This window comes from Haliotis asinina, chromosome 10, assembly GCF_037392515.1.
Source record: "Haliotis asinina isolate JCU_RB_2024 chromosome 10, JCU_Hal_asi_v2, whole genome shotgun sequence".
In the NCBI taxonomy this organism is placed as follows: domain Eukaryota; kingdom Metazoa; phylum Mollusca; class Gastropoda; order Lepetellida; family Haliotidae; genus Haliotis; species Haliotis asinina.
In genome coordinates, this window is record NC_090289.1 from 48992441 (window position 1) to 49003877 (window position 11437).

The following is an 11437-nucleotide window of genomic DNA, read 5'->3' on the forward strand; positions in this document are numbered from 1 at the left end:
TCAATAGAAGACATAAACATGAACGCTTACTTTTATGAGAAAATTGCGTTTCTTTTGCTGGTCATTAAGTATAGAGTATTGTACACGTATACAAACTAGCGTCCAAAAGAAACGACCCAAAACACTAAAACAAAACTTAAAGGTCACATGCAACGTAAAACACAACTTCGCAGATTCTGATACCTTTCGGCATGCAGTTACCGAAACTAATCATCAACATGCCAATTCGACCTATAAAGTTGAGAAATTACGCGATAAAAAAGGTTCGGGAAATCGGTGTTCACATGATTCACCAAAATTCTCCCAGCGCTGGGGGGAAAAGTGGTTTCAACAGCTGTGTTTCGCTGCACCCATAACGCATGCGCAGTGAATAGGTTCGCGGAGCTTGAAACAGGACGCATGCCCGGAGTATGAGGTCGTGAGCAGTAGTCTAATCTTGGTTGTATAAACAAACAAGTATATAATCTACTCGTTACATAGAAAACCTGAAGATTGTGGTAAGCAGCCTCTGTCACAGAGAAAGCTCAGTGTCTGGTTTATTGACACTTATATGTCTGCCTGCCAGTCTGCTAAAGACAATATGCAATACACGGCTTCAACCATTGACCACATGCAATGTAAATTTAACACAGGCTATACGCAATAAAGAAAATATATTGATTTATGATTCGTGCACCCGAGTCCTCTCTGACACATTATGTAATTATTCAGGTGTGCTACTTGTACACATGACATGTTTTTATATCTGTGGGTTGCAAACAAACTACATTCATTAATTCTCGGATGACTGGCTCTGACGGAAACTGGAGCAAACTCTTGTCAGTTTCAAATCCAACTTTGCACTTTGTACAGTTTCCAGCCACGCCGTCTCTACTGAAATGATTTTTTATTCGATCAAACGCAAATTCAGGGAACAATGTATTTACAAAGCCTATCATCTCTGTATACATTATTGATGGATTACAAGTTTTTCTAGTGTATATGATTATGTTTGGCAACGGTATATGAATCTATATTGAAACCACGCATCACGTACAATAAAAGAAGTTGTTAACCATAAAGAATCTTACTTTCTTGTGACTCGCCATACTTCTAAAATGCCCATCAAACAGATCATCTTTCTGTAAACACAATGAGCCCTCAGCGTATCAGCAAATGAATCAGCCAATCGGAAGCCGTCGTTACACTTGAGTGCACATCCACCCGCTACGACTGGATTCGGTCTCCCGAGGACTTCATTTCGAGGGAAGTAAGCCAAAGTACAAAATATGCCACTTTTAGGTCGCGATTGTACGCTTATAATTATGTTTATTTGTTTTTTAACAACCAGCAGTGTATAGCATATGTCATGAATAAGTGATAATTGTATTTTAATTATGTTTGATATTTTTTTGTTGCATGTGACCTTTAAGCACAATATGGTAACATTAAATGTTTTATTGCAAAAAGCAATCAATCAACAATAGTATTTAATGAATAACAGGGAGAAAAAAACACAGCTTGTCATCGAATATCACATGACTGACAGTGGGTGCATTTTCCACCAATGCAGAATCGATTGGGTTTTTTTTCAACTTTCTGAGCAGCACATATTCTTCAATACCGAGTGTGGCCACCCCTAGTAGTGATGTAAGTCTGACCCGGCGTCGAGCTGAGTAGGTGAGTCTTCTGACGTCTTGATTAGGGATTCCATTCCTTTTGCAGGACAGCTGCCAAAGCGTTCCTCGTTAATAGCTGATTTTGTCGTTTCCGAATATGACGTCCCAGTTATTCCCAAAGGTGCTCAGTTGGGGCCAGATCTTGGAGAGCTGGAACTTGCATTCGTGAATAAAGTTCTTTCTTCGCCAGTTACGCTGCTGCCAGTTGGGATTTGGATGGAGAACTTTGACAATGGGCCATTTTCATGATTATTAGCCATTTTCAGAATTTAGAATGGACCACTGCCCTTGCATCATTAGTAAACATCGAATTTTAATAGGCCATTTTGTATTCTAATGTGCAAAATGGCGCATAGCCCCTGCCTTTCCTAATCCTTGTGCCGGTCCTGGTTCATCTCAGTCTGGCACATCGGTGTTGGCCTGTCTGCAGTGCTGCCAGTTTGTCGTAGATGTAAGACAAGTCTTCCGACGGTGGATTTGTTCCTGTTCCATCTGTAACATACCCATTGCGCTGTCCCTCTGCTCTGGTGTTAAATGAGTCATGTTCCTGGTTGTCAATCGATTAAAATGATGTAAGAGAATAAACATGATTAGCTTTTATACCCTAATTTGACACAGTGCACAGTTATTCGTCTTATTCGAATAAATTCGGGATTTTTTTTCACAAAATACGATATGTAAGTGCAAGTCTCTGGAAACAGATATGTTGTGTTCGAGTGATGTGTTTTTCGCAATATTTGAACAGCCTGACAATTATTTTGACTATGTACGGTCGTTTTTATTTTGGTGGCGTTTCTTTTGCCCGCTAGCATTGACGAAAATGCTTTGAAGAAATTTCCAAAACAAACACCAATCCTCAAGTAACCGGGTACTGTAACCTTGTTGTCCGAGGTACCACAATTTGATGTCCAGGCACTAAAATGACTGCATGTGGTTTTGATACACAGGATCGCGCATATTAATATTGATTCTTGATTTATCAGCATCATAGTTATGTGCTCGTAGGTTTAATCAAGAATGTCGAACTCTTAGGAGGCCACTATCTGTATTGGACGGAGACAGATCATGTCTTCCCATTAAGAGGCCACTGTCTGTATTGGACGGAGACAGATCATGTCTTCGTCATAGGAGGCCACTGTCTGTATTGGACGGAGACAGATCATGTCGTCCTCTTAGGAGACCACTGTCAGTATTGGACGGAGACAGATCATGTCTTCCTCCTAGGAGGCCACTGTCTGTATTGGACGAAGACAGATCATGTCTTCCCATTAAGAGGGCACTGTCTGTATTGGACGGAGACAGATCATGTCTTCCTCCTAGGAGGCCACTGTCTGTATTGGACGGAGACAGATCATGTCTTCGTCATAGGAGGGCACTGTCTGTATTGGACGGAGACAGATCATGTCGTCCTCTTAGGAGGCCACTGTCTGTATTGGACGGAGACAGATCATGTCTTCCCATTAAGAGGGCACTGTCTGTATTGGACGGAGACAGATCATGTCTTCCCATTAAGAGGGCACTGTCTGTATTGGACGGAGACAGATCATGTCTTCCCATTAAGAGGGCACTGTCTGTATTGGACGGAGACAGATCATGTCTTCCCATTAAGAGGCCACTGTCTGTATTGGACGGAGACAGATCATGTCTTCCCATTAAGAGGGCACTGTCTGTATTGGACGGAGACAGATCATGTCTTCCCATTAAGAGGCCACTGTCTGTATTGGACGGAGACAGATCATGTCTTCGTCATAGGAGGCCACTGTCTGTATTGGACGGAGACAGATCATGTCGTCCTCTTAGGAGGCCACTGTCTGTATTGGACGGAGACAGATCATGTCTTCCCATTAAGAGGCCACTGTCTGTATTGGACGGAGACAGATCATGTCTTCCCATTAAGAGGGCACTGTCTGTATTGGACGGAGACAGATCATGTCTTCCTCCTAAGAGGGCACTGTCTGTATTGGACGGAGACAGATCATGTCTTCCCATTAAGAGGGCACTGTCTGTATTGGACGGAGACAGATCATGTCTTCCCATTAAGAGGCCACTGTCTGTATTGGACGGAGACAGATCATGTCTTCCTCTTAGGAGGCCACTGTCTGTATTGGACGGAGACAGATCATGTCTTCCCATTAAGAGGGCACTGTCTGTATTGGACGGAGACAGATCATGTCTTCCCATTAAGAGGGCACTGTCTGTATTGGACGGAGACAGATCATGTCTTCCCATTAAGAGGCCACTGTCTGTATTGGACGGAGACAGATCATGTCTTCCCATTAAGAGGGCACTGTCTGTATTGGACGGAGATAGGTCATGTCTTCCTCCTAGTGAGTTAGTTTAGTTTAGTTTCGCGCCGCAACTCCTCAATATTACACCTATATGGTGGCGGTCCGTAAACAGTCGAATAATCATGAAAGTTGGACAGGCCTTCAATACTATCTAAATAGCAAGCTTTACTACCTCTCCGGGCTACAGAACAAATTGGCTTGCTCCGGTTTCAGGATCTTCTTCCATACGCGCAGCAAGCCATATTTTCATGTAAACCTTATATAGTCCAGTAGAAATTGCCCGGAACCCGTACATTTAGTATAACAAGCAAATTTTATGAGTAAGTGAACTTAAATGCAGTACAACGGAAAACCCAACCAAAATGAACCTTTGAGAAAATATAATTTGTGGACCCACATTTTCAAAAACGATGAGAAAATTCTTAAATATTTTAGAACATAATCAAATTCAATAAAATAAACATATTATATAATAAAGGAACCCAAATAGGGTACTTGTTGACCAGGGAAAACCCAATCAATATCAACACTGGGGAAAAGGTCACTTTGGGGCAAAATCCTAAAAATACTTTTCTAAAATCCAAAATCCTAAAAATAGATGAGAAAACTGTTAAGTATGTTTAAGAAGAATTACCCGTAGGATAACAAACACATTTTACAACAAAATGAACCGACATGGGGTACTTGTTGACAATGGAAAACTTATCCCAAATCTACCTGGGGAAAAATGTCATTTTGAGCCAAAATTCTCAAAAAAAAAAGAAGAGAAAATTGTTAAATATTTTTAAACTAAATTACGAGTACGTTAAGTAAAACAAACCAATTTTATGACTAAATGAACCCAAATCGGGTACGTGACCATGAAATACGCAATTCAAAATCTACCTTTGTAGTGTGTACTGTCTAAGGACATTGAATAACTGATTAACAGAAGTTATTTGGGTCCAAAAATGAAAGGAAAGATAACAACACCACATTAACATTTTCTGTGACAGTTCATTCAAAGTAACACTTTATTTTCAAATACTGATGTTTGTTAAATTCAAGGATTGGGAAAAGCGGGGACCTTGGGTCATTTTGCACATTTGAATGAAAAATGGCCCATTAACATGCTGAACTTTACTGTTGATACAAGAGCAATGGCCCATTCTAAATTCAGTGAGTGAATGAGATTTACGCCTCAGTAATATTCCAGCTATGGCGGCGGTCTCTAAACAATCGAGTCAACAACATGAGCATTGAACTGCGTAAATGGATACCAATGACACGTGTCAACCACGTTAATGAATCTGACCACCCGATTCCGTTAGGTGCCTCTTACAATAAGCATAGTCGCCATTTTTGGCAATCATAGCATGCTGAAGCCTCATTTTACCCTGGTTTTCTAAATTTAGAAAATGGGTAATAATGCCGAAAATGGCCCATTGTCAAAGTTCTTTATCCCAATCTCTGTAAATTTTTCATTTTGTCGCATCTTTGACACACCGCCATACATTAACCCATACCTTACAACTACTGACAAACACGAAGTAGGTGGTGCATGGCAATAAGTAAACCCATTTGGTTTGGGAGAGCAGATGCAGGCTATTGCATGTGCATGAAATTGCTCGCTGGACGCGGTCGGCGTAACAACTACACTTGATCGCGGACAACCTCGGACCCCTTCGCTCGCAATGGCCAGGATGGTGGCACGGATACATGCTAATACCGGTCATTTGTCCGATCGATGCTCAACGTATCTTTGTTAGCCACTACATATGTACATTGTACACGATGTGAATTTTAAATACATCAGACACATTAGCAAGAACGTTTAACTTAATCAAGTATATAAATACATAAGTTGAAGTAGTAAACTGCATGTTATTTAGGGGAATCATTGAACAGTATGTAGTCACGCGGAAGCAGTAAACAATATGTTGGTGAGGGGAAACCTTGGGAAAACTCAAAGCTTTCCACAATATTGGTATAAATAAGGTAAATTCCAATAGATGTAGCGTTATTTACTAACCCACTCAACATAAAATGGCATTAGTTTTCAACGGTGGTATGTTAGGGATGATTCAAACAACAGTGTTTCATTACAAGTGACTTTTTGTATTCATGTTTATTGGAAATGGTAAACATTTTTGTTGAAGAATTTGGCAAAGTGATCACAGTTTTCACTCACTTACTGCATTCTGTAATATTTTCTAATATTTCTAAATAAGTTCTATTTTTGAAGTATTAAAAATCTGCTGTTTGGACAATATTTTGCAGGTAAAACGTATCTGCTTTAGACTGATATCAAGCAAACACACCAGAATAAAATCTGCCTATCCAAATGTGTATTAATTAATATAGGCATGGTAGGTAGGTATTGCATAGTGACCAAAAATAAAATATTTTCATTGAAAGCCTATATCTGAAAGATGTTTTTGACTGTAATTGACTACAAATTATTCAAAGACTTTATAATCAACAGACACCTTCATCTTATGTAATGAGTCGGAGGGAAAATAGTATGAACAGGAATGCATTGGTAGCTTAACCAGTAGTTCTATCTATTTTCAAATAAAGTTTTCAAGGTAATATTTCACTTTAGATTTGATTTGATTTGTGCTATAGAACATCCTAAACATCTAATCCATCAGTGTAGGACAAGAACAGCCAGTAGGAAAAGCATCATATTAATCAGACTTGAGGATTATAATTTCAGTAAGAATTCTGTTTAACCTGTTAACAATTTCATTGATCAAAAGTGATTAATAGCATTTCTCAATGCTGTATGTTCTTAACAACTGCCAACAGTTATGACCCTACAGGAAAGCATTCTTAAAACCCATCCGTTTCAAAACTGTTGTCACAACAGTGTCAGCCGTTTGGGCTGTTGCCAAGAAGGGAGATAACTCAGATAACCCTAATCATTCAACTGATATCATATATAATTTCAGCACATCATTGAGGTACGTTTTCAAGTTGATTTTGGTTGTTATAATAAATGTCCAGTTCAGCTTAATTTCATGTCGATTTCTACTGGACTAATAGGACTGCAAAGCTTTCTATTTGGATAACATTAAGGGCTTGCCCAACTCTACTTTTTAGTTGCAATCATGTGTAAGCCCGGACCTTTTTCTTGTAATGGTATCCGGGGTAGAATAGGTCTTCAGCAACCTATATTTGCCGTAAGAGGCGACTAACGAGATCGTGAGGTCAGGCTCGCTGACTTGGTTGACACGTCATCAGATCGATGCTCATGCTTTAGATCACTGAATTGTCTGGTCCAGACCGCCTCCAAATATTTGTAATATTGTTGAGTGCGGCATAAAACTAAACTCACTCACTCTAATAATGGTAGCTCCGCCCCGGGATTCTTGTTAATGTGACAAAAATAACTTGTAAAATTTAGGCTTTTCCTTAAAATAAAAAAAAATACAGCTAACAACACAACATGTTAAAAAATGTGTTTCAACCATGACGTAAACGGAAAATTGCAGACAAAAATATAATTGCATGAACTTATATACAAATGCCCGAAAAGTCTCATTCCTCAAGCTTACACTTCACAACGTTATTGCAAACAGAAGTAATAACGGTATAAAAACACCCCAAAAGAAAACACATTTAGGAGAAATCAAAATAATCCTTCACGCACAATATATATATTTTTTTATTACAACACAATAGTGTTGCAATAGCTGTTTGTATCTGAAAAGCGGTTAACCTTCAGATCTCATTCAAAGCGTTGGAAATCCCATGATATATGTGCAGTAGATATTATTGGGGAAAGCGTTCCCACACATTATGGGATTTTTTGGAGAAGAGAAATGTAGTGCGTAAAACATAACATATGATTGACAATTGAGAGAAAGAGAGAGAGAGAGGGAGAGAGAGAGACTGCGAATACTTACGATGACACTTGTCTTTGTGTTTCATAGTATAGTGAGATATAAATAATATAGCGCCTGTTCCACAGCTGTTGCTGTCATATGACATTGACAGGTGTGGGTAAGACCACGCCCTCCATGGCTGAAATCGTCCCGAGACGGTAAAATGGACCAACACCATTACAACACAGTTACATTTACCGTTAGCCATCAATATATAGGGAGATCCAATTTCCTATGGAAATACATCGGTTGACAGGAAAATACCTGTAACTACCCTTGCTTGTCGTAACAGGCATCTACGCGCAACAGGATAGAGCGGTAGTGCTCACTGACTTTGTTGACATGTGTAATCGTATACCAATCGCGTTGTTTGATCGGATGATGTTGATCACTGGGCTGTATGGTCAAGACTCGATAATTTACAGATCGCCCCCACATACCTGTAACAGTGCGCAGTAAACAAACAACCAGTCAAACAATGTTACAAGTCATTTCAAGGAGGTGTACTCTCATTTGCAACACAAAGTTGAAGGTCAGAAGTAGACACTGAATGTTTTTTCATTATGTTTAGTTGTGAATATGCTTCATGATGCAATATCAAAGTAAGATTCCGAATCCTCCAGCTATTTCATATGTGCTACTCGAGTGAGTCCTGCAACTGTACACATAAAAAATGCTTCTGCAATAACTATTGTTACGACAATAAGATATTGTTTCACAATTTAAAGAGCTTTGTTTTGGAATCATATTCTGTCAGTGCAACTCGCGAATAAAATTATCTTATGAATTCCATCGGGAGCTGATACATCGGCAAAGAAGAGTGAGTGAATGAGATTTTACGCCATGCCCAGCAATATTCTAGCTGCATATGTGTAAATAATCGAGTCAATGCTTAACAGGGTCAGAATTGATAAAGACCCGACTGCTACACCATTCAAGAAAGTGAATTTGGATTGGTGAACAAGCATTGCTGCTTGTGTTAACACGCAACATAATGTACAACATGAAGAGGATGATTCGACGTCATAGATATTGACTAGCGCATAAATATTATACTGGAATAATATCGGAAATGTCTTGGAAACATCATCTTCCCAAAATTGTAAATGTCTTCGAAACATCATCTTTCCAACGTGAAGACATTTAAAAGCTTGTAAATTTTGTTCTTTCAATGCTCTGCTAAATTTCCAAAATATCGCCAACACTTGAAGGGATGATGTAACTCCAACTGAGATCAATGCACAAAGGAAGAGTATTTTAAGATCCCATGGTTCCTGTTATGGTTACTTGCCTTCAGTTGGTGGCGACTAGTAGCACTATTATTTGTATGCATTTTGTATGACAGTAATAAAATGTAATACAACAAACTACTTTTAATCCAAATCTGTGATATTCTTGCATTTTTACTGTCCTTCGACGACGGGCTTATATGACAAGATTTATTATGGTTTTATGAATAGATTGTTTTGGTCATGATATGTCTGAAATACTGTGATGCTTGTTAATATTAAGACACTCACTCACTCGAATTATTTGAGTTGTCCTCCTGCAACATGACTCCTCTTGACCCGAATAAAGGGCACCACAAAGGGTCTCAACACTTCATCCTTGTGTCACAGGGAATTCAATTTCCTCGAATAATAACCAGTATTGTTTTCCTCTTGCCACATGTGACGCCCCATACCATGACGGCTCCGGCATCGAACGGATTTTTGAATGTCATGTTTGAATCGCCTCTACGTCGAAAAACGTGAACTCTGTCATCGTTTCTGAACAGATTGAACCGACTGTCAGCTGTAAAGAACACTCTTGCCTAGTCATTTTGCTGCCATCAAAGTACAGTTCATGCTCATGACAGTCTGGGTTGACAGGACCCGTGAAGGTCCCGGGGTAGAATAGGCCTTCAGCAACCCATGCTTGCCATAAAAGGTGACTGTGCTTGTAAGAGGCGACTAAGGGGATCGGGTGGTCAGACTCGCTGACTTGGTTGACATATGTCATCGGTTCCCAATTGCGCAGATCGATGCTCATGTTGTTGATCACTGGATTGTGTGGTCCAGACTCGATTATTTACAGACCGCCGCCATATAGCTGGAATATTGCTGGAGTGCGGCGTAAAACTAAACTCACTCACTCACTCACTGGGTTCACAGTGTAGACCGGTTAGGGCCATTTCCGGTTAGGGGACGTCTGCTCGTATACCAGCCATACTAACTCGTCGAAGGACTGTTACTCTGCCGGTGGCGCGTCCTTATGCTGTCGCTGTTGACGTTGCCGTCACAATTCTGTTCTGGAGCTGGATCTGTCGGACGTAGTGGTCTTCTGCCGCTGCCTTGAATTTTGGTCTTCCTGATCTTGGGGAAGATGTTACCGATGATGGCTAGGCTGCAGCTGAAGGTCCGTGGCAGCTGACGTTGTCTCCATATTGGTCATATCGGCCGCCCTGTCTCTTATCTCTTCATTATAACTGCGGGCTTCATCTGTACTTATGCCACAAGCATGCACGTGCATTTGGATCAATGTCCTATAGTTACATTCTTCACATGAATTTTGGGAAAAATGCACGATTCGCTTAAAGTCCTCCGACAGCTGTGTTGTTATCGGGATCAAATTGCGTTATGGAATGTTTTCTTCTTGGGTTGAAACCTGTGCCATGCATTGTTTCTGTGGTTGATACAATTACTTCAAAAGTGATAATTTCCTTTTGCGTACTAGCTATTAATTTGTTTCGCACTATATGGCTCAAACATTACCGACTTAATGTATGCGTTTACCTTTAAACGTGTTGGAGCAGAGGTTAAGCAGAGTGTCTTAATGATACGTGAACAGCGCTACCAGATTTTTCTTTCTTATTGAGGCCAATGAACGTCCAAAGCACCATCTCTTGAATAAACACCATCTCTTATTCATAGAGATCGATTATCTTTCACCGATTACGCACGTTGTCAATGCCGTAGTCTCCGTCTTTTATACATAATCCACGTTTTAACGTCTTATACTTTTACATGTAACTCACAAGGCCAACTCCCCATACTCCATCTTTCACCTGCCCACCTTTCAACGTCCCACTTACACTTGTGTCCCATTTACCTTGATGTCAAAGCCCCACTCTCCGTCTTTTACCAGTACCCCACCTTGTCACTGCCACACTCTCCGTCATTTACCTGTACCCCACCTTTTCAACGCCACACTTTCCATCTTTAACGTGTAACCCACTTTATCAACGCTACGCTCTCCATCTTTTACCTGTACACCACTTTTTCAATGCCACACTCTCCATGTTTTATTTGGACCCCACCTTTTCAACTCCCCATGCTCCTTCTTTTACCTGTACCCCACTTTTTCAATGCCACACTCTCCATATTTTACTTTTAACTCACACCAGCGCCCAACCATCTATTGCCTATAACATTACAATTTTTACCTATCGCCTGAGGAGATTCCATTACCGAGGCAATGATTGAGGCAACTGAGGTCAGATCTCAACTTTCCACTGATTGTTGACACAACCCGCAATGATTCCTCAAACGAAAAGCTGGTTCGTCACACGTTATCGCTAAATTTTCCACCCACATGTTTATGAAAAATAGGAATATGTGGCAAATTGCTGCACGATATATAT